Source organism: Alligator mississippiensis, chromosome 8 (assembly GCF_030867095.1).
Source record: "Alligator mississippiensis isolate rAllMis1 chromosome 8, rAllMis1, whole genome shotgun sequence".
Classification (NCBI taxonomy): domain Eukaryota; kingdom Metazoa; phylum Chordata; order Crocodylia; family Alligatoridae; genus Alligator; species Alligator mississippiensis.
Window position 1 is genome coordinate 49605802 of NC_081831.1, and position 21240 is coordinate 49627041.

Sequence of the window (21240 nt, forward strand, 5' to 3'; positions counted from 1 at the left end):
GGAAAGAGGGAGAAAGAAAGAAGAAGAAGAAAACTCCTGTGCTGACACCATCCCCTGTTGTTCTTGGGACGCTGGAAGAACAGATCGTCTCTCTCTTCAAGGATTTTGCTACGGACTGTGCCTGTCAGCTTTGCAGCCTGGGTACCGTGGACTCGGTGAGATTCCCAGCGTTCTCTCTTCTTTCTAGGCATAAACTTCTGAACCTGACCTGTATCAGTTAAGCTTGAGCTAAGTTTCCCCAAATACTTAGTGAGACCAGGGTAGTATTGTCATTGTTTGTGTTTGTTTTTCTTTTGCATGTCTATTACTAGTACTATTATACATTTCATATGCTTAGCAATAAATAACTTTTATAGGCAAACTGGAAGTAATTGGGTATATTTTTCCTTCTCTGCTTCTTTTTCCTCCTGTGCTCTGCAGCAACGCTTCTTTTACCTATGCTAAAGATCCCTGTGAAGCCTAAATTATTGTGGGGTCTGCTCATCAAGAAGCCAAAGATTGGGACGTGCTGAGTTTGAAACACATAAGGGGATCAGCTTGTACAGGCTGATTGACCCAGTTTGACTCAGACGTGCCCTTATGAACTGAATGCTGGCCCATGAGGGTGTCAGCTGGACACCCAGCCGGATTCAGAGGGATTCTGTTTACCTGTGTGCTTGTGTTTGACTGTATTTTATTGTTGCTCTTATGAACTGATTCTTGGCATATGAGGGTGTCAGCCTGTCCATGCTGATCAGCCTGGCCAGGTCAGGCGTGTCACCTTAACTTGTGTGCGTGTTTGTGTGTATGACTGATTTGGTGACTGGAGGAACCCAGTCCCATTGAGATTGAGTCCTGCAAGATAGCTCCACTGGGGGTGAGGGCTTGCAGAAGGGAGAAATACAGCTCCGTATAGTAACACAAGCAGCACATTGACAGAATCACTAAGACCCTAGAAACTATCCCTAATAAATGAGCACACCCCAAAGTAATGGGCAAATTTGGTAACAACTGTCTTATCCCCACTGCCTTTTCCTTTTCCCCTGAGCAACCAGGTTCCTCTCTCAGTTTCTTTCCTGGTGGTGTCCTCTTTGCCACCACTTATTTCCCCCCCCCATCTCAACTGTTTGCCTCAGTTTCCAGCCCCAGTCTACCTTAAGTAAACCCAAGCCTCAGTTCCTTAGCCAGCTTCTCTGTAGTCTGCCAGTTCTAATCCTGGTTCTGGCAACTTTCACTCCCTACACTTTATCTCTCTCTCTCTCTCTCACCTGAACCTTCCCTCAAGTAGTCCAGGTACCCTGAGCACACACATACACAGTGTGCCATCCAAATTAGGAGCTTACCTGTGTGTATGTGTAGGTGGGTTGTATGTGTGTGAACTGGTGAGTGTGTGTGTATGTATATATATATATATGTTACTGTGTGCATGATATATGAATTAGTGATTTGTGTATACATACTGAGTGTGTGGGTATGGACAACTGATTTTTGTCTAACTTTTGGTGTGTATAGTGTATGTGCTTGAATTGGTGATAGGTATGCATGTGCCTAGGTTTGGATGTGTATGTGCCTGAGTTGGTAGTGTGTGTGTCTATGCACCTAATTGATTTGTGTGTTTATATATGTGTAATTGTGTCACACCCTCCTATGTAACAGCGCAATATTGAGATCCTGAGAGTTGGCCTGACCTCACAGGGCAACACTAGGTGCCCTGAACCATGGTGATATTCAGTGTCTGCCTATCTGTATATGTACTGTAGATTGGTATTGCTTATGCTGACAACAGTTTGGAACCTACATGGAAACAGTCACTATGGCCAGGTACAAGACATATACTTTTACCAATATAAGTGATCACAAACTGGTCTATACCCATAACAGAACAGAAGTTCAGCACACAAAACCAGTATATACCTGTAACAGAAAAAAGTTTGGCACACATAGAGTGGTTTTAAAATGGCAGAACCTGGTTTAAGATTTATCCCCCACCAAACGGTGAGTGTGTGTTCTCCAACAATCTAAAATATGTCACTTATAGAAAACTGTGTAACTCAGATTGATTCTTCCTCAGGCTTTTTCAATGTCTGTACCTAGCCTATATGGTAGGGAGATAACAGCATCATAGTGCATAAGCCAAAGGCTTACAGCATCTAGTTGTAGCTAAATATTGCACATGTCTTGGAATAGAGCAGAATCTAATGGAATATGTTCTCTAATGACTATCCAAAATAGGTAGAGCTGGGAATAGAATATAAGCCTTCATGAAAAGTATGATTTGGTTTTGTGGCATTAAAATGGACCCGTGACCTCACAGTAGTATTTTTTTCATGTGCAGTTAATAGATTATTCCAGGAACATTTAAAAATGTGCATTTTTGGAATACTCTGTTGTATAAACAGAGCATGTAATTGCTCCCAGTGAGATTCTGTGTTCACAAAAGAACACTCATTACCCCATCTAACATACACCATTTTTCTGTAGCAAAGAAGGCACTCATTAAACATATATTTTGTAAGACCACAGAGAACTAAGCAGTGGACAGTAAAATAAAAATCTCTCTGTAGTAACAGACAGTAAAATAACAAGCTACCAATACCAATCAACCTATTTATGGCTTACAGGTTTGTTTGTATTTGCACCTACCATTAAAACTAGGTGGGACAAGAGCCTAAAACTTCAACCAAAATATTATTAATATTTAAATATAGAACTTGTGTTTTTCTTTATTGAATGTTACTTTTTATTAAAATGCATTGCCAAGAGATTGCAAATACTCAGTAAGCAAATAGACAAAGGACCATATGATGTAAGTCTTCACCATTCATTAGAGTGACTCCAGTAAGATAAGAAAATGTGAATTGGACATGGAATGCCATAATAAAAGATATCAAAGACAAATTAAAAACAAATAGTTAATAGGCAAATGTATGCTTGACACTGAGTACAGACAAACATGTATTTTAGCTGCCTTAAAAGGAAAGGGGGAGCTCTGCTTGGGAGTGTACACCAGCTGTTATGCTCTAATAATTATATCTTGCTAGCTAAATCACCCTAACTTGGGCTCTGAAGAAGCAAGGTAAAATTTGGAGCCATTTCGCTACCCTTGTATCTACAGAATCATGCAGATGTAACAGTTATATACTGTCAACTTACAGTCATATTTTTTATTACCAATATATTTATTGTGTCTGTTTATATCCACAATTTCTCAAGTTGAATTTCTTCGTCAAATCCTTTTCAGTCATTCAAGTGACTCCAGCTGACTTCTACAAGCTTTGAAACAAGCCCCTAAGGATGAAATCTTAAAGAAATAAAAGGTTTAATATTCTTGGGCTGATCCACCTAAGTAGAAAGCAAAGTGATTGTACTTGTGCCATATTGTTAATACATTACTCTATTATTCCTTCAGAGATATGCTTGGTAAAACCTTTGATATAATTTTAACTTTAGAAATACTGTGTAAAGATATATCTAGTATGCTTCATAAACCAGTTAAAATCATAGGAACAACCCCTTAGTAGGCAATGAAAATTGTTATCTCCTCTGCTATAATACTTAATACTTTCAATTAACATCTGCCTTTCACAAAGTCATTTATCCCACTAGAAACACTAAATTATGTTTATTGTCTCTTCCTTCCTTGCAGTGATAAAAGAATCAAGCTCTTGGATCCTATAGAAAAATTTGATTCCATAACCACCATGTATAGGAATATACTTGAACACAACACAGCTTGTTCATGTTCCATCAACTTTCACTTGCCGGAGTTTTCTATGAAATGTTAATTACAAAGCAAAATAACACAAGTAACTTCCTTTTTATGAGTTTTGATATTAGCTGAAACTTATGTCTGATTAAAGGTTATTGAATCTTTAGAACAGATTTAAGCCCAGTTTCAAGAGACTGAGTCAATATACTGTTTGATGTCCAGAATGTGCCAAACTGGAGATTCTGAGTAATTTAACAAAAGCTAGATGAGTCATTCTCAATCTTTTTAGACTCAAGGCACCCCTCAGAAAATTCAGCTTTTAGCATTGTTTCTTGCCTACAGAAAAATAATAGAACATTTGTTTCTGTTGCAAGGAACTCACAGGTCAGGATGTCTTTTGACACTATAGTGTCCTATTTGAAACATTTGAATGTATCTTGTGAATCATATTTGCACATGTAGCAGTGCTAATATTGTATGGCACACTCCACCAACCTGTGGCACCCTGGTGAAGAATCACTGAGAGAGAAATCTGAGTAGTTTTGACTGAATTTCTTTTTTGAGCTTGAAGTTCAGATTCAATTCAAACAAAAAACAAATTCTAACAGTGAAATTCCATGTAGATTAAAAAAGGTGTTTATGCAAACAGTTGTGAACCAAGACGGTTGTCTGTTGCACAAATCTGAGTTCTAGTGCCATATAAAGTAAAACAATTTAAGACTGGAATGGTACTGTGTTGAATCAACTGTTTGACTATGGACAGAAGTTGCATATAAACCAGGTTAAGTAATCACAAACTGGTTTAAACCTGTAACAGAATAGAAGCTCAATGTACATAAACCAGTTTCAAAATGGCTGAAACTGGTTTAAGATAAACCTGGCTGAATGTAGTAACAGACTTAACTGATTTGGGTCAAACCAGTTTATGAAACTTCTGTCCCAGACCCCTTCCTGGTTCAAGTTAAATCATCCCAAGATGCTTTCCAGCACTAGGCTGGGCTGTCTGCTCCAGCAGAGGAGGGCTGGAATGGGGGGAGTAACTCTGATTTAACTTGAACCCGGAAGGGGTGAATGAATGAATTGATTATAATTTTCCATATATAGAATTTTATTATTGGAGGGTAGTCTTAAATTTGTCCCTGCCCCACTGCTGAGATGAGGAAAGCAGCAGTCGGGGGCACAAAGAACAGACTTCCACCCCTTGCCCTCGCTGTCTGTCCCCTGGCCTGCCCCCCATACCTGTGCCTGCCCCCCTTGCTGCCTCCTCCCTGCCTGTGGCTGTCCCCAGGCTGTGCACCACCTGCCATCTGCTGCCTGTCCCCTTGTTCCCAGCATGCCTATGCCTGCCTCTACCAAGCCACTCCCTGCCACCCCATGCACTGCTCCCCCAAGTTTCTGCCTGCTCCTCCATCCATTATGCCCCCCCATACTTGTGCCTTACCCCTGCCTCCTGTTTCCCCTATGCCTGCCTCCCCCTGTCCACCATTTTACTTTCTGCTACAACTCTGCTCCAAGTGGGTCATTGGTGGTAACCCTGGCCCAGTCCCTTCCCCAGCCCAGCCCAGTCAGGAAGAAGCAGCAACCACAACTCTGCACCCTGCTGATTTGGGGCTGGAGGGGTTGAGCTAGAGTAGAAGGTAAGTGGTGTGGAGGCAGGTGGCAACAGAAGAGGGGATAGGCTGCATGGTCATCTCCACACTCCCCTAGCTATGTGACCCCTCCCGTGCCAAATGAACCACCATGGCCTGGGGATGGTGGGAGCTCAGCTCCAGTTTTGGCCCAAAGTTTGTACCTCAAGCCACAATTTAGTCACTACCTGCCTTGGGTCAATATATCAAATGTAAGTTGGGGCTTTCCCTCCCATGTTGATGGAGGAAAGTAAGCCTCATCTAGGATTCAAGTAAATAATGTATGTGATTGTATCTGAAAATTGTTGATGTCAAGCATCATGCAGATAATTTCCTTCAGCACAAGGGATTGGAAATATTATGTCAAACAATATATAGATATGTACATTAATTTGGATATAATTTCATGTTCAGTGTCACGGTGCGGCTTGATTGGTGAATAACTACATGAGTACCCGGGCAGGGCCCGTCCCCAACTTTCCTGCCATGTCTTGATGGTACTTCAAAAGAAGGGGTTCAGTGATGTATGTGATACCCATAGGGGTACTCATGGTATGGCCGTGGCTGACTCACGGCTCCATCTCCTCTATACCCCACCCACTTGCCAAACATGAATGTTGGCACTTTGCTAGTCGCAGTCACTGCTTTAGTTCTCTGGTCCCACTTGTCTCACACTGGCTGGTGCTCCTCCATCTGGCACTACGCTGGGCAGCTTCTGAATGTGGCATGGGAATGCCTGACGTCTCTCCTCCAGGAGGAAGAAAGTAGGGGGCAGGGGGGAGAAACCTGACAAAAGGAACACTGCCCTCTCCTGTTCCTGACTTGCTGGAGACCCAGCTGCATGGGTGCCCCACAGCTATGATGCCCCTTGGCATCTCCTGCACCCAGACTTATTCTGCCCAGTGCTGGCTTCCTCTCCCCCTTGTCTCCAGCACTGTCTGTGCATTTTAAATTTCCCATGGGACTGACATCATCAGCTGGGCACTGCCCAGCCAGAGGGTAGTGTGCTCAAAAAGTGGCACTGTGCCACCATGCTCTGTGCCGGCCTGGGCTTGGTTTCTCTCCCCAGTAAGTTTTCTTGGTCCCATGGTGTTCCCCACCATTTTCCCTCAGGGCCCAAAGGGCTCTCGGGGGGGGGGGGGGGGAAGGGGTGGATGCATGCAGCCCTCACTGCCACATTTAGTTATAAAACACAGTTTGATTTTACACTTATCATACTTATGGACAGAATTTGATTCTTATCATATGCACCATGTGTGGTATATACTATCGGCTATCCCTTGATATGAAGATGATGTCTGCCAGGAGGGGGAGTGTGGGGAGGGGGGCGGAGATTATTGATGAGTTTTAAGATGGATAAAGAGTCCAATCCATGCTCTGCAAGTTTTTCCATGGTATGACAGGTGGTGCCTTGCGGGTGGGGTGCGAATAGGGGCACAGCTGTTTGCCAGGATGTTGTGTGCTTTCCTTCCTCCTCTGACATTTCTCAGCATCCAGAGCAAGACTGTACTCTTCAAAATGGACTGTAGCTTGAGTTATGGTAGAGTGCCATTGAGACCTGTTACCAGCCAGCACTTCCCAGTTTGTAAGGTTGATGCCACCCTTCTTAAGGTATGCTTTCAGGGTGTCTGTGTAGTGCTTCCTCTGTGGGTCCTCTTACCGTGACTGAGTTGAGAAAACAGGATCTGTTTCAAGAGATCAATGCCAGTGATCTTCACACAGTGGCCAGCCCAGTGAAGTTGATGTTTCATGATCTTTGTCTCAATGCTGGTTATGTTATCTGCAGAGAGGATGCTGACACTGGTGCAGTGGTCTTCCAATCTAATGGAAAGGATCTGCCTGAAGCAACACTGATAAGACCATTCCAGGCACTTAAGATGGATTTGATATGTCACCCACATCTCACACCCATAGAGGAGTGTGGGGATAACAACTGCATTGCTTAGTTTCCATCTACAGATCACAGTTGGTAAAAACATAGCGAAGCAGCTTTCTGAAAGATATGCTGGCACAGTGAATCCTATGTTCAATTTCTACATTAAGACTGACTGACTGGGAGAGATGGCTGCCAAGGTATAGGAAATGCTCAACATTTTCCAGGGGTTCTACACCAATGACAATTTGTGGGGAGAGGAGGACAGTTTGTGCTGAGGCAGGCTGATGGGGCACCCTGGTCTTCCCAATATTAAGGGAGAGTCCTGAGCTATGATAGGCACCTAAAAAAAGGTCAAAGGTGGAATTGCAGATCTCTCAATGTGTGAGAGGATAACACTGAAGGTCAGTTATGCCAGTCTTGGTAACTTTCATTTTTCTGCAAAGGCGCTGCAGGTTGAAAAGCTGACTGTCCATTTGATACTCAACCCTAGTTCAGGAAGGAAGGCAGTCACAGATGAGAATTAAATCACAGCAAGATAGATGGAGAAAAGGGTTGGAGTAATCATGCATCCCTGCTTGACACTAGTACAGATGGTAAATGAGTCTGTCTCTGATCCATTGCAAAGGACTGTGTTCATCATGGAGTAGCCGGAGGATTCTGATGAGCTTCAGTGGACAACCAAACTTAGCCAGCACCTTCTGCAAGGCTTCATGATTGATGAAGTTGAAGGCCTTGGTTAGCTCAATGAATGTCATAAACAGCTCCTGGTACTGTTCCCTACACTTCTCCTGGACTGTTGTACAACAAAAATCATGCTGGTGGATACCCTGTGATGGTCTAAAGCAACATCGGGATTCTGGAAGAACATCTTCAGCATGGATGAAGAGGCAATTTGGAAGGATGAGAGTAAGAATCTTCCCGGCAATGGAGAGGAGGGCAATGCCTCAATAGTTCCCACACACTGACTTGTCCCCTTTTCTTGGTCACAATGTTGGCATTCTTTAGGTCAGGTGGACCTTCCTTGTTAACCCATATTTTGATGAAAAGTTGGTGAAGTTTTTGCACTAGGGCAAAACACCATCTTTGAAGACCCCTGTAGGAATGCCATCTGGTCCTGGTGCTTTATTGGTCTTGGTCTGGGTGATAGCATGCCAGACTTCCTTGAAGTATGGGGATCAGCAAGAGTTTCTAGTACTGGGAGTTGAGGGGTGGACTTGATGGTGGCAGCTGAGACCTCAAATTAATGGTTGAATAGAATCTTGAAGTGCTGCTTCCAGTATTGTTCGACATATACATTATCTGTGAGAAGGGTAGAGCCATCCTGGGATTGGATGGGGGTTGGGCCATTGGAATGCAGTGTATGGATGGCTTTTATTGCTTAAAAGAAGCCTCTTGTGTCATGTTTCATAGTTTCACAGTAGCTAGAAGTTAGGAGGGACCTGAATAGATCAACTAGCCTGACCCCCTGCCACAGGCAGGAATGAATGCTGGGTTCACAAGACCCCAGACAGGTGATCGTCCACCCTCCTCTTGAATTTGCCCAAGGTAGGGGTGAGGACCACTTCCCTGGGAAGTTGGTTCCAGATTTTGGCCACCCTAACTGTAAAATATTGCCTTCTGATCTCTAACCTAAACCTATTCTCCATCAGCTTATTACCATTGTTCCTCATCACCCCATGTGGTGCTGGGGAGAAAAGAGCTCTGCCTATTTGCTGTTGATCCCCCTTGATGAGTTTGTAGGCAGCCACCAGGTCCCCCCTCAGCCTCCTCTTGCTGAGGCTGAACAGGTTCAGGTCGCTCAGTCCCTCCCTATAAGGCCTGCCCCGTTGACCTCCCACCAAGCAGGTGGCCCTCCCTGAACCCTCTCCAGGCTGGCCACATCCCTTTTGAAGTGCGGCACCCAGTACTGGACAAAGTACTCCAACTGCAGCCTGACCAAAGTCACAGAGGGGGAATATCACCTCTCTGCACTGGCTTGAGATGCATCTTTGGATGCATGACAGGGTATGGCTGGCCTTGCTGGCTGCGGTCTGGCATTGGCGGCTCATGTTCATCTTGGAGTAAATAATGACTCCAAGATCCTGTTCTGCCTCTGTGCTTTCAAGAGGGGAACTCCCCAGCCTGTATGTATGCTGTGGATTCCTTCTCCCAAGGTGCAGCACCCTGCATTTATCTACATTGAACCCCATCCTATTCTTGTCTGCCTACTTTTGTAGTCTGTCTAAATCTAGTTGCAGCTTCTGTCTCCCTTCAAGTGTGTCCACCTCGTCCCACATCTTAGTGTCATCAGCAAACTTAGAAAGTGTGCTTTCCACCCCCTTGTCCAAGTCACTGATGAAGATGTTAAACACTGGGGGCCTGAGGACCAAGCCCTGGGGTACCCCACTGCTCACATCTCAACAGGTTGAGTACAACCCGTCCACCACTACTCTCTGGGTGCGCCCCATCAGCCAATTTTTTACCCATCCAACTGTGTAGGCATCAATGCCACAGTCACTTAATTTATTGATGAGGATGGGGTGACAGACCGTGTCAAAGGCCTTCTTAAAGTCTAGAAAGACTATGTCCATGCAACTCCATCATCCAAGGATTTAGTTACTTAGTCATAAAAGGCAATCAGGTTGGTCAGGCAGGACCTGCCTTTGATGAACCCATGCTGATTGCCCCTGAGCATGATCTCCTCTGCAGGCACCCCACAGATGTGCTCCTTGATGATTCTCTCCAAGAGCTTCCCAAGTACTGAGGTGAGACTTACAGGCCTATAGTTACTTGGGTCCTCCTTCCTCCCTTTCTTGTTGTGCAGCAAAACTCTGGATCTCCACAGCCTTTGCTTGCTACCATGGGTTCTTGATGTCCTGTAGGCTCCTCTGAACTACAGCTTTAAGCTGCTGGTAAGCATTCCGTTTTTGCTGACTGAAGGGTTCATTTTGCCAACTGCAGAATGTGGTTCTTTTCTGATGAATAAGTGCTAGGGTTTCTTCATTATTCTCATCAAACCAATCTTGGTGATGGTAAGTGGAGTATCACTTGATTCATCACATGCCTTATGAATAACGTTCTTAAGATTCTTCCAGTTTCATAGTAGCTAGGGTCAGGAGGAACCTGAACAGATCATCTAGCCTGACCCCCTGCCACAGGCAGGAATGAATGCTGGGTTCACAAGACCCCAGACAGGTGATCGTCCAACCTCCTCTTGAATTTGCCCAAGGTAGGGGCGAGGACCACTTCCCTGGGAAGTTGGTTCCAGATTTTGGCCACCCTAACTGTAAAATATTGCCTTCTGATCTCTAACCTAAACCTATTCTCCATCAGCTTATGACCGTTGTTCCTCATCACCTCATGTGGTGCTGGGGAGAAAAGAGCTCTGCCTATTTGCTGTTGATCCCCCTTGATGAGCTTGTAGGCAGCCACCAGGTCTCCCCTCAGCCTCCTCTTGCTGAGGCTGAACAGGTTCAGGTACTTCAGTCTCTCCTCATAGGGCCTGTCCTGCTGCCCTCTCACCAAGTGGGTGGCCCTCCCCTGAACCCTCTCTAGGCTGGCCACATTCCTTTTGAAGTGCGGCGCCCAGTACTGGATGCAGTACTCCAACTGCGGCCTGACCAAAGTCGCACAGAGGCGGAGTATCACCTCTCTGGACTGGCTTGAGATCACCTTTGGATGCATGACAAGGTATGGCTGGCTTTGCTAGCTGCAGTCTGGCATTGGCAGCTCATGTTCATCTTGGAGTCAATAATGACTCCAAGATCCCTTTCCACCTCTGTGCTTTCAAGAAGGGAACTCCCCAGCCTGTATGTATGCTGTGGATTCCTTCTCCCAAGGTGCAGCACCCTGCATTTGTCTACATTGAACCCCATCCTATTCTTGTCTGCCTACTTTTGTAGTCTGTCTAAATCTAGTTGCAGCCTCTCTCTCCCTTCAAGTGTGTCCACCTCGCCCCACATCTTAGTGTCATCAGCAAACTTGGACAGTGTGCTTTCCACCCCCTCATCCAAGTCGCTGATGAAGATGTTAAACAGTGCAGGCCCGAGGGCTGAGCCCTAGGGAACCCCACTGCTCACATCTCACCAGGTTGAGTACAACCCATCCACCACCACTCTCTGGGTGTGCCCCATCAGCCAATTTTTTACCCATCCAACTGTGCAGGCATCAATACCGCAGTCGCTTAATTTATTGATGAGGATGGGTTGACAGACAGTGTCAAAGGCCTTCTTAAAGTCTAGAAAGACTATGTCCACAGTGTGTCTGGATGTCCTTGATGTCATCAGGTAGGTTAGAAGGCCTCTCAGTAAGGCATTGATGAAGAGCCTCATATCTTGCTTGGTCATGTTAAATCTCTTTTGTATTCCTTTCAGTTGTTTACAGTGTTGTAGTGCAAGGCATATGTCCATGATTGATCTGACTAAATGGTGGTCCATCCAACAGTCATCTGCACATCTCAGGACTCAGGTGAACAGACATCAATACAATCATGGGTTCTGACAATAATATAGTCAAGAAGGCACCAGTGATTGGAATATGGATGTTTCCAAGTGGTCTTATATTTGTCACTCTGTCTGAAGATAGTTTTTCTGATGAGCAAGTCATTGGATACCATTGGAATTGATGTTTTCTTGTGCTGAAGTCACTTATGAAAATAAGCTTGTCTTCCTTGGCAGTGGCAGTCAGGACTGTGTCAAAAGTACAGTAGAATTGTTCCTTGTTGACTGCTTCATCATGAAGCATGGGGGCGTATGTACTGGTGACCATAGTATACTGGTTGTTACTGAGCTTGAGGCAGAGAGCCATAAGGTATTCATTAATTCCCACAGGGTGTTCTGAAAGCTGACCAACAATCTTGTTCTTGTTGGCAAAGCCAGGCCTATGAATGTGCCTCTCATGAGGTAATTTTCCTTTCTCAAAAAAGGTGTAGCCACCTCCTCCTCCTTTCAGCTGGCCTTCATCTACTCAGTGGGTCTCACTTAGAGCAGCAATGTTGATATCAAAACTTGCAAGTTCTCTAGCTAGTATGATGGTTCTTCTTTCAGGACACTGAATACAAGGGGAGTCCATGAGAGTGCAGACATTCCATGTGGCAAATTTCAGTACTTTATTTTGTTGGTTTTGGCCACAGGTAGAGTGATCCCATCCAGGGTGGGGTTGAGATAGCCTATGTTCAGGGCGCCTTTTTTAACCCCTGGCCCATTCAGGGTGAGAAGAGGGGATCCTAAAGAGGACTGCTCAGTCATGGCCACAGCTGCCAAATTGTACTTCTGTCTCAGTAAGTGCAAAACAACCATCACAAGACCAGTGCCTACATGCAGATTTGTGACTTGGGACTCCCGGAGATAACTGTTCTTGTCCCCACCACCACTCATCCATTGCCACAGGACTTAGTTTGTGGGAGATGTTAACAACCCTGGCAGAGGCCTGCCCATGTCGTCTTTTAATATGGGGAAGCCAGTGCGCAAGTGACAGCCATATGAACAGGAGAGAAAGGAGCCCTAAACCGAGTGGCAAGGATGTCCAAGACAACCAGAGACCCCCATCCCTCTGTAGCCCTCATCTGCCTTCACAGCCACAGAGAACCATCAGATCCTCAAATATGCCAATTCCACCATTGTGTTCTTCATGATTTTGGATTATGCTTAGTCTGGGACCTCGCCTTAAACCTGTTCACCAGGGGTACCAGTACAAGACTCCAGATGACATAGCTCTGAGGGTCATTGGAACACACAAGCCTCTCCAGCATGACAAAGTTATGGTCCAAGGAGTGGGGTATATACTATATGTATACAGTATTACCTTTCATTGCTAGTGTGTCTGCTTGAAATTACTGATACCATTTATAGATCCTTTGGTCCTTTTCTAAGCTTATACAAAAATGATGTCTGTTTGCAGCCCATTTCTGTAGTTGCTTTGCAGAGTGTAGTACTGACTAGGGAACTGAGAGAATACAAATGAGACATTATCATTTGATCTACAGCATTTCCTTAAAATTATAAATCTTGCTACAAGAACTCTCATGCATGCTGAACACTATCTACATTAAATAATTACTCATCATAAATCTTCACAGGCTGAAGTCTGATATGCTGTTCAGCATTTCAGATTTTTTGTTTAAGTGAAAACATTATATACTTTGAAACAACTGATCAAGTGGGGAGGTGGTTTTTTTGTTGGGTTTTTTGGGGGGTTTTTTGCTTGCTTACTTGCTTCTTTGTTTGTTTTAATTTATGCATAGCATCTTGTGAAGAAAGTAGAAAACTATTTGTACCTAGCATTTATTTGTCATAAGATAGTGAAAATTGCCTCATTTTGAAGTCACTTGCTGCATATTTTTGGATACTAACAATAATTTAACAGACTTACAAAGTACAGGGTTGTGGACAAGCTGGTACACAAGAAACTTCAGCCAGAGCTAACAATGGGCTTAGTGTGGCCTTTCATCTTCAGATAACTAGTTTGAAAAATCTTGCCTTTAATGATTGACATTTCTTACATTACTACCATCTGATGGCTACTGGATGCCATGGAAACAAGGTTGATAGCAACACTCCAATTTACAAAGCACAAATACCTATGTCCAAATGCCAAGACCACAAACAGCACTAAACTGACAAATTTGTTACCAATCTCAGAGCCCAAAGGGTATGCTCTTTCCTTTCTTTCCTAAAAATATATACTAAAATAAGTGAGGTACAACTGGCTTGTATAACCTGTACTCCTAATTCCTGCTAAACTTGTGCCTTGGATGGACTAAGGTTATGTTTTTTGAACAGGCTACTAACTAATATGAAGTAGGACAGACTGCACGCAGCCTCTTCATTAAAGTCTACCTTACTAAGTAAAAGGGAGAGTGTATGATGAGTTACTTACAATTTACCACATCTGGACTACAGACCACAGGCATATTATCCTGATTCATTATTTTAACTAATGCATATGTCTCATCCCAAGCGAAGCCAGCATTCATAAAATACACATATGCTCTTCTCTGTACAATGGTAACAGCCTTCTTGTTTCTTTTTAACCTACTTCCAGGTCTCAAATTATAGACAGAAGATGAGAACTATGAAGCCTCTGATTCTGTGTAGCTGGTTCTAGGACCCTACAACTGAATGACATTGTTTCAAAATTTAAAAGCAAAATATTTCCTGAAACAGAAGCAGTGAATGCTACTTTCTTTATTTACTCTGCATAACTGTAAGAGTCGTGCAGTAGAAATGTACTCTCCCCAAATCCTCAGTCACATTATCATAACATGGATATTTTAGAAACAGCACAACAAAGAAAAAGTTGAGAGATTTCATAGATTTCATAGACATTAGGCCTGGAAGGGACCTCAGAAGATCATCGAGTCTAGCCCCCTGCCCAAGGGGCAGGAAGTCAGCTGGGGTCATAGGATCCCAGCAAGATATGCATCCAAATTTCTCTTGAAGGTGCTCAATGTGGGTGCTTGAACCACCTCCGATGGCAGGCTATTCCAGACTTTGGGGGCTCGGACAGTAAAGAAATTCTTCCTTATGTCCAGCCTGATCTGGTCTTACTGGAGTTTATAACCGTTCAACCTTGTCATCCCTTGGGGCGCTCTGGTGAATAATTGTTCCCCCAGATCCTGGTGAACACCCATGATAAACTTATAGGTGGCCATCAGATCACCCCTGAGCCTGTGCTTTTCCAGGCTAAAGAGCCCCATAGCACTGATGAATTGTACTATCCTCACCGTGAACATTTGGTTTTAGAAAACCAAAAAAAAAGGTACTTCTGATGGGCTAGGGACAGAAGTTACATATAAACCAGTTCAAGTCATCAGAAACTAGTATAAACCTGTATCAGAACAGAAGTTTAGTGCACATAAACCAGTTCCAAAATTGCTGAAACTGGTTTAAGATAAACCTGGTTGAATGTAGTATCAGACTTAACTGATTTGTGTCAAACCGGTTTATGAAACCTCTATCCCAGGCCCCTTCCTGGTTCAAGTTAAATCACAGTCCCCCAGAATCCCAACATTCTTTCCAGCCCTGGGCTGGTCTGTACTGTCTGCTCCAACCGAGAAGGGTTTTGGGGGGAAGGGGGGAAAATAGAAACTGCCCTCCCTGCCAGGCAAACCATGGCTGGGGGCTGCGGCCAATGAGGAGGGTTAAACACCTCTTCCCCCATTCAAACTTACTGCTGGCTGTAACTGTGGACTACAAATCCCTGAGGCACCTAGAAGCAGGATGAGGAAGTGATGAGCAACCTTGCAGAGTCCTACAGCTGTAATTCTGGACTGTAAATCCCAGAGACCTCGGACACAGCAGGAAGAGGAAGTGAACATACAGCCCATGCTGGCTATGTGCCAAAGAGCCATGCTCTAGCACCCCCCAGCTTCTGGCCTGAACCACTGGAGGTAGGTGGCTGCATTTCCTGAAGCAAAAGTGAATGTCTGTCCAGTTGTTTCTCAGTTTAATCTCTGCAGTTTAGACTAACCTGCAAAGACTTAAATTGATTCAGGCTCAGGCTTTTTGACTATCTGTACTTGGCCATGAACTCCTAGGATTGAGACTGAGCCACTACTGAAGAACCTGATGAAGAACCTGATGAGTGTACCCTGGCTAGGGATAGAAGTGACACATAAACAGGTTTATGAACCTGGTTTAAGATAAACTTTGTTGAATGTAGTATCAGACAAGTGATTTGGGTCAAACCAGTTTATGAAACTTCTGTCCCAGAACCCATCCTAGTTCAAGTTAAATCAGTCCCCCAGCATCCTAGTATGCTTACCAGCCCTGGGCTTTGCTGTGCTGTTTGCCCCAGAGAGCAGGTATGGCCCGCTCCTCTGTTCCCTACCTGAAGCAGTAAGGGCTGGCTGACAAGGGGGTAGGGTTGGGGGACAAGCCTGGCTATGGATGCAGCCCAGTCTGCATGGTGGGGACTGTACCCCCCTGCAAGGCAAACCCTGGCTGGGGTCTGGGGCCAAGGAAGGGGGTTAAATACCTCTTCCCCTGATCAAACTTTCTGTTGGCTGTGATTGTGGGCTACAATTCCCAGAGACACCTGGAAGCAGGAAGAGGAAGTGATGAGCAACCCTGCATAGTCCTGCTGTTGTAATTATGGACTGCAAATCCCTGAGACCTCAGAAGCAGCAGCAAGAGGAGGTGAGCAGATAACCATAGAGCCTGCTCTAGCATCCCCTGGCTTCTGGTCTGAGTCACTGAATTTCCTGAAACAAAGGTAAATGTTTGTTCACTTCTGTTTCAGTTTAAACTGTGCAGCTTAGACTAACCTACGAAGACTGAACCAATTCAGCCTCTAGCTTTTTGATTGTCTGTACCTAGCCCCTAAGGGTGTATGGAGAGCTGTTTTGGCCTACAATTAAGGCAGCAGACAAGAAGCAAAGTGACACACTGCTCTCCAGTGTATAAAATATGCATAGCTGAAGACTAAGCTTCTAGCATGTTCCCTTATCAGGACTAAATTAAAAATTGAAAGGGTATCTACCTGTCATCTTTTCCAGTTTATTGTTAAATACAGGTAGTAACCTTTGCACTTTCTCTGTTATCAATTCATTTCCCAGTAAGTCTGCCAAATGCTCTTCTACTTCTTTTGACTCCCCAAGCACTCTGGATTCCATCTGGCTCTGGCATTTGAATAGTTGTTGGCAGGTACAAGGTGAATTTCCTTGGGGCGTTCTCCTTTCTACCCTAAAAAATTACATCTCTAGCACATCAGCCACCCCGCTTTTGCAGACACTGAGGCAAATAATTAAAGTTTTTGAGCTGTCTCTCTCTCTCCATTAGGAAACAAATTATCCCCTGTGATTTTTCAGAGTTCCTGCTGCCTCTTTCAAATATCTTTCACTCTTCATATCCCTGAAACATGGTATCTTAAGCTTTGTTCTTTATCCCTTCCCATTCTCTTCATTACATTACACCACCCACCAAACTTCTATAAAGTGTTTATATGATCTGGTAAGTATTTGTTAAACAGCTTTAAATTGGTTCTTGTTCCTTCCTAGTAGGGAGGTACCCAAAGGTAGTGACTGGTGTGTCCTTGTCATCCTCTCAGAAACTTCCCTGTTGACTCCCCTGGGGTGGAGAGCAGTGTCATCAGTTTGCTGATGAAACCCTGCTCTACCTCTCTTTAGATTCTGATCCTGGTCCTGCAGTCTCAGTTCTTTCCCAGTGTCTGGCTGCAGTTGGGGACTGGATGTAGATAAAACACTTGAAACTGAATCTGGGTAAAACGGAGGTGATGGTAGTTGGCAAGCACATGCCTTGGGTGGGACTGGGACACCTACTATTGATGAGGTGCAGCCTTCTCTTGTCTCACAGGTTCATTTGGAATGCTCCTGGATCCTCTGTGCACCTTAGGTGGCAGCCATGGCTAGTAGCACCTCTCACCAACTCCATCTGGCAGCCTTAGGAAGGCCAAGGTAGAGGTGAAATGCAGGCTAGCGTCCAGGATTAAGGACAACAAAAAGTCCTTTTTCAAGTACATTGGGAGCAAGAAGAGGGCAGCAGGCAATGTAGGGCCCCTGCAAGATGCAAACGGTAATCTTGTGGCTACGCCAGACAAGAAAGCTGATATTTTTAACAGTTTCTTTGCCTCTGTTTTCTTGAACAGGTGTCAGGACATTCCACCTACCTGAGGTAGGGACAATCTTGGGGATAGCTCTGTCAGGCCCTCAGTCAGTGCAGATGTACTTAGGGATCTTCTGGAAGGGCTAGACATTTTTAAAGCTGCAGGTCCAGATGCCCTCCACCCAAGGGTATTGAGGGAAATGGCAGGGGTCATCGTGGAGCCCTTGGCCCAGCTGTATGAGCATTCGTGGTCATCTGGCCAGGTGCCGGGGAATTGGAAACTGGCTAATGTGGTCCCAATTTTCAAGAAAGGGACGAAGGAGGACCCAAGTAACTATAGGCCTGTAAGCCTCACCTCGGTGCTCGGGAAGATCTTGGAGAGAATCATCAAGGAGCACATATGTGGGGTGCCTGCAGAGGAGATCATGCTCAGGGGCAATCAGCATGGGATCATCAAAGGCAGGTTCTGCCTGACCAACCTGATTGCCTTTTATGACCAGGTAAATAAATCCTTGGATGATGGTGTCACCATGGACATAGTCTTTCTAGACTTTAAGAAGGCCTTTGACACTGTCTATCAGTCCATCCTCATCAATAAATTAAACAACTGTGGCATTGATGCCTACACAGTTGGATGGGTAAAAAATTGGCTGATGGGGCGCACCCAGAGAGTAGTGGTGGACAGGTTGTACTCAACCTGGCGAGATGTGAGCAGTGGGGTACCCCAGGGCTCAGTTCTCAGGCCCACACTGTTTAACATCTTCATCAGTGACTTGGACGAGGTGGTGGAAAGCACGCTGTCCAAGTTTGCTGATGACACTAAGACGTGGGGTGAGGTGGACACACTTGAAGGGAGAGAGAGGTTGCAAATAGATTTAGACAGACTACAAAAGTGGGCAGATGAGAATAGGATGAGGTTCAATGTAGACAAATGCAGGGCGCTGCAACTTGACAGAAGGAATCCACAGCATACATACAGGCTGGGGAGTTCCCTTCTTGAAAGCACAGAGCCGGAACGGGATCTTGGAGTCATTATTGACTCCAAGATGAACATGAGCCGCCAATGCCAAACTGCAGCCAGCAAGGCCAGCCATACCCTGTCATGCATCCGAAGGTGCATCTCAAGCCAGTCCAGAGAGGTGATAGTCCCCCTCTATGTGACTTTGGTCAGGCCACAGTTGGAGTACTGCATCCAGTACTGGGCACCAGACTTCAAAAGGGATGTGGCCAGCCTAGAGAGGGGTCAGAGTAGGGCTACCCATTTGGTAAGAGGGCAGCAGAACAGGCCTTATGAGGAGAGATTGAGGGACCTGAACCTGTTCAGCCTCAGCAAGAGGAGGCTGAGGGGGGGACCTGGTGGGTGCCTACAAACTCATCAGGGGAGATCAACAGCAAATAGGTAGAGCCCTTTTCTCCCCAGCACCACATGGGGTGACAAGGAACAATGGTAATAAGCTGATGGAGAATAGATTTAGGTTAAAGATCAGAAGGCAATATTTTACAGTTAGGGTGGCCAAAATCTGGAACCAACTTCTCAGGGAAGTGGTCCTCACCCCTACCTTGGGCAAATTCAAGAGGAGGGTGGACGATCACCTGTCTGGGGTCTTGTGAACCCAGCATTCATTTCTGCCTGTGGCAGGGGGTCAGGCTAGATGATCTGTTCAGGTTCCTCCTGACCCTAGCTACTATGATACTATGATGCATATGACAGCCCTTGAAGACTTATCTGGAAGCTGCAGCTGGTATGAAATACAGCAGTGCACCTTCAAACGTGGGTAGTTTGCCAGAAGCACATATCTCCAGTGGTCGAGTGTCTGCACTGGCTCCCAATAGTTTTCTAGGCACAATTCAAGATGCTGCTTTTGGCCTATAAGGCCTTGAAGATTGTACCAGTGAACTGCAATCATTGGCTTACTATACTATACTATATAGTATACTAATTATTACTATAATTCATAAAAGGTTTTAAAGCAACGGAGACAGGCAGTCAGAGCAGCAAAAGAGCAAGATGATACAAAATCTTAAAATGTTGTGTTTTCCATGTTTTCTTCTGTGGTACGTGCTGACTCCTATTCTTAGCATGGAAAGTGTATCTTAGAACATGTCTAGTGAACATGTATAGTTTAATCTGTTTAATTGAGTCTTTGTGCCTTGTTAGAACTTAATTTTAGGCTAATCTGGGAGCTCTTAACCCCTGGATTGTCCACACATTAACACATAAAACTAGTTTTAAGGACAGTTTAGGTGCCTTAAAGTTACACAGATCCAGGATAGGCTTGTCTCTGATCTGTGTTACCCAGTTAATGTTCCATTAGTGTGTGGCCAGTCCCCATAGATGAGTCATCCAAGTTACAGTCCTCCAGCATCCCAGGATGCAGTGTCCCCTCCTCCACACTCCTGTTCTGTGTGGACAAACTTTCCACCACCTGAATTCTATTGGCTAGACAGTGGTTCTGATACCAAGCCAACTCTCTCTTCTGCCCCCAGGTGTGTGATCTTCCCACCCCCAGGGGTACAACACTATGTAAACAGCCTGTAAAGCACATGCCAGATAAGCAAGTCACAGGGCATGGATGGGTCCAAGGAGGGGTTATAGTGGGGGTGGGGAGGGAACAAGGTAGAGGGCCAGATCAGGTCCCCATGAGCTGGAGCTTCCTTACCAGGGCAGGGCAGTAGCTCCCCCAAAAGCACCTTCCCTCATTGATCCCAGCCATCCTAGGACACCAAAATCCCAAATCCTAATTTATTAAAACATTAGGCCTTCTTTAATTTACTTTCTATTTCTCGTTTATTTATTTTTTTACTTGTTTTATTTTATCCTTCAGTGGCTGACTTCCTTCATTTCACTACCCTTTCCCCACTTCCATTTTCTTTCCATCTCCAATTTCATTACCCACTCCAGTCCCATGAACTCTCCACTTCCCAGCTTCATGTTCCCACCTTCACCCAACCCATCTCTCACACACCCATAAGCAATGGGGGAAAATATTATTTGTGGGGGCTGAGCCCACCTGACCCCTGCCCCTCCCTCCCACAGGGCTGGTGCATGTGGTGGTGAAGGTGCGGCTGCATGCCAGGCAGCACTGGGGCTAGCAGGATGGTGGTACCATGGTGGTGCTGCTTCTGTTACCAGCTGCTGCAAAAAGTTTGTGGGGGCTAAGCCCTGTTAGTCTTAGCCTTCTGCTGCCTATGCATACAACCCCACCTAAAGCTTGGAAAGAAGCCTGTCCAGGCTCACCAGCCCTTGGGGGCAAGTCACATCTGTAGCTCCCTGCTTAGCACCCCTCTAGTGGCTAGTCACAGCTGTGCAGGTGGGGGACAGTCAGAGAAAGTTATTAGTCTTAAGATGTGACTGCTCCAAACTTGACCTAACACCAACACCAATTAACATCAAAGCAGCTCTAAGTGGAATGTATAACAAGGCCCTTTCTGTCTATATCATTGAACCAAGAGCAGTTCCTATCTTAACCCCCCCCATAATAAACAAACAAAAAACATTTCTCATTG

At 45.1% G+C, this 21240-nt stretch overlaps 1 protein-coding gene across 2 annotated transcripts in view; it reads right to left on the reverse strand.

The window, feature by feature from the left end:
- Positions 1-21240, reverse strand: part of LOC102570037 (protocadherin-11 X-linked) — a 1294105-nt gene that overhangs the window by 330171 nt on the left and 942694 nt on the right. The window lies entirely within an intron of this gene.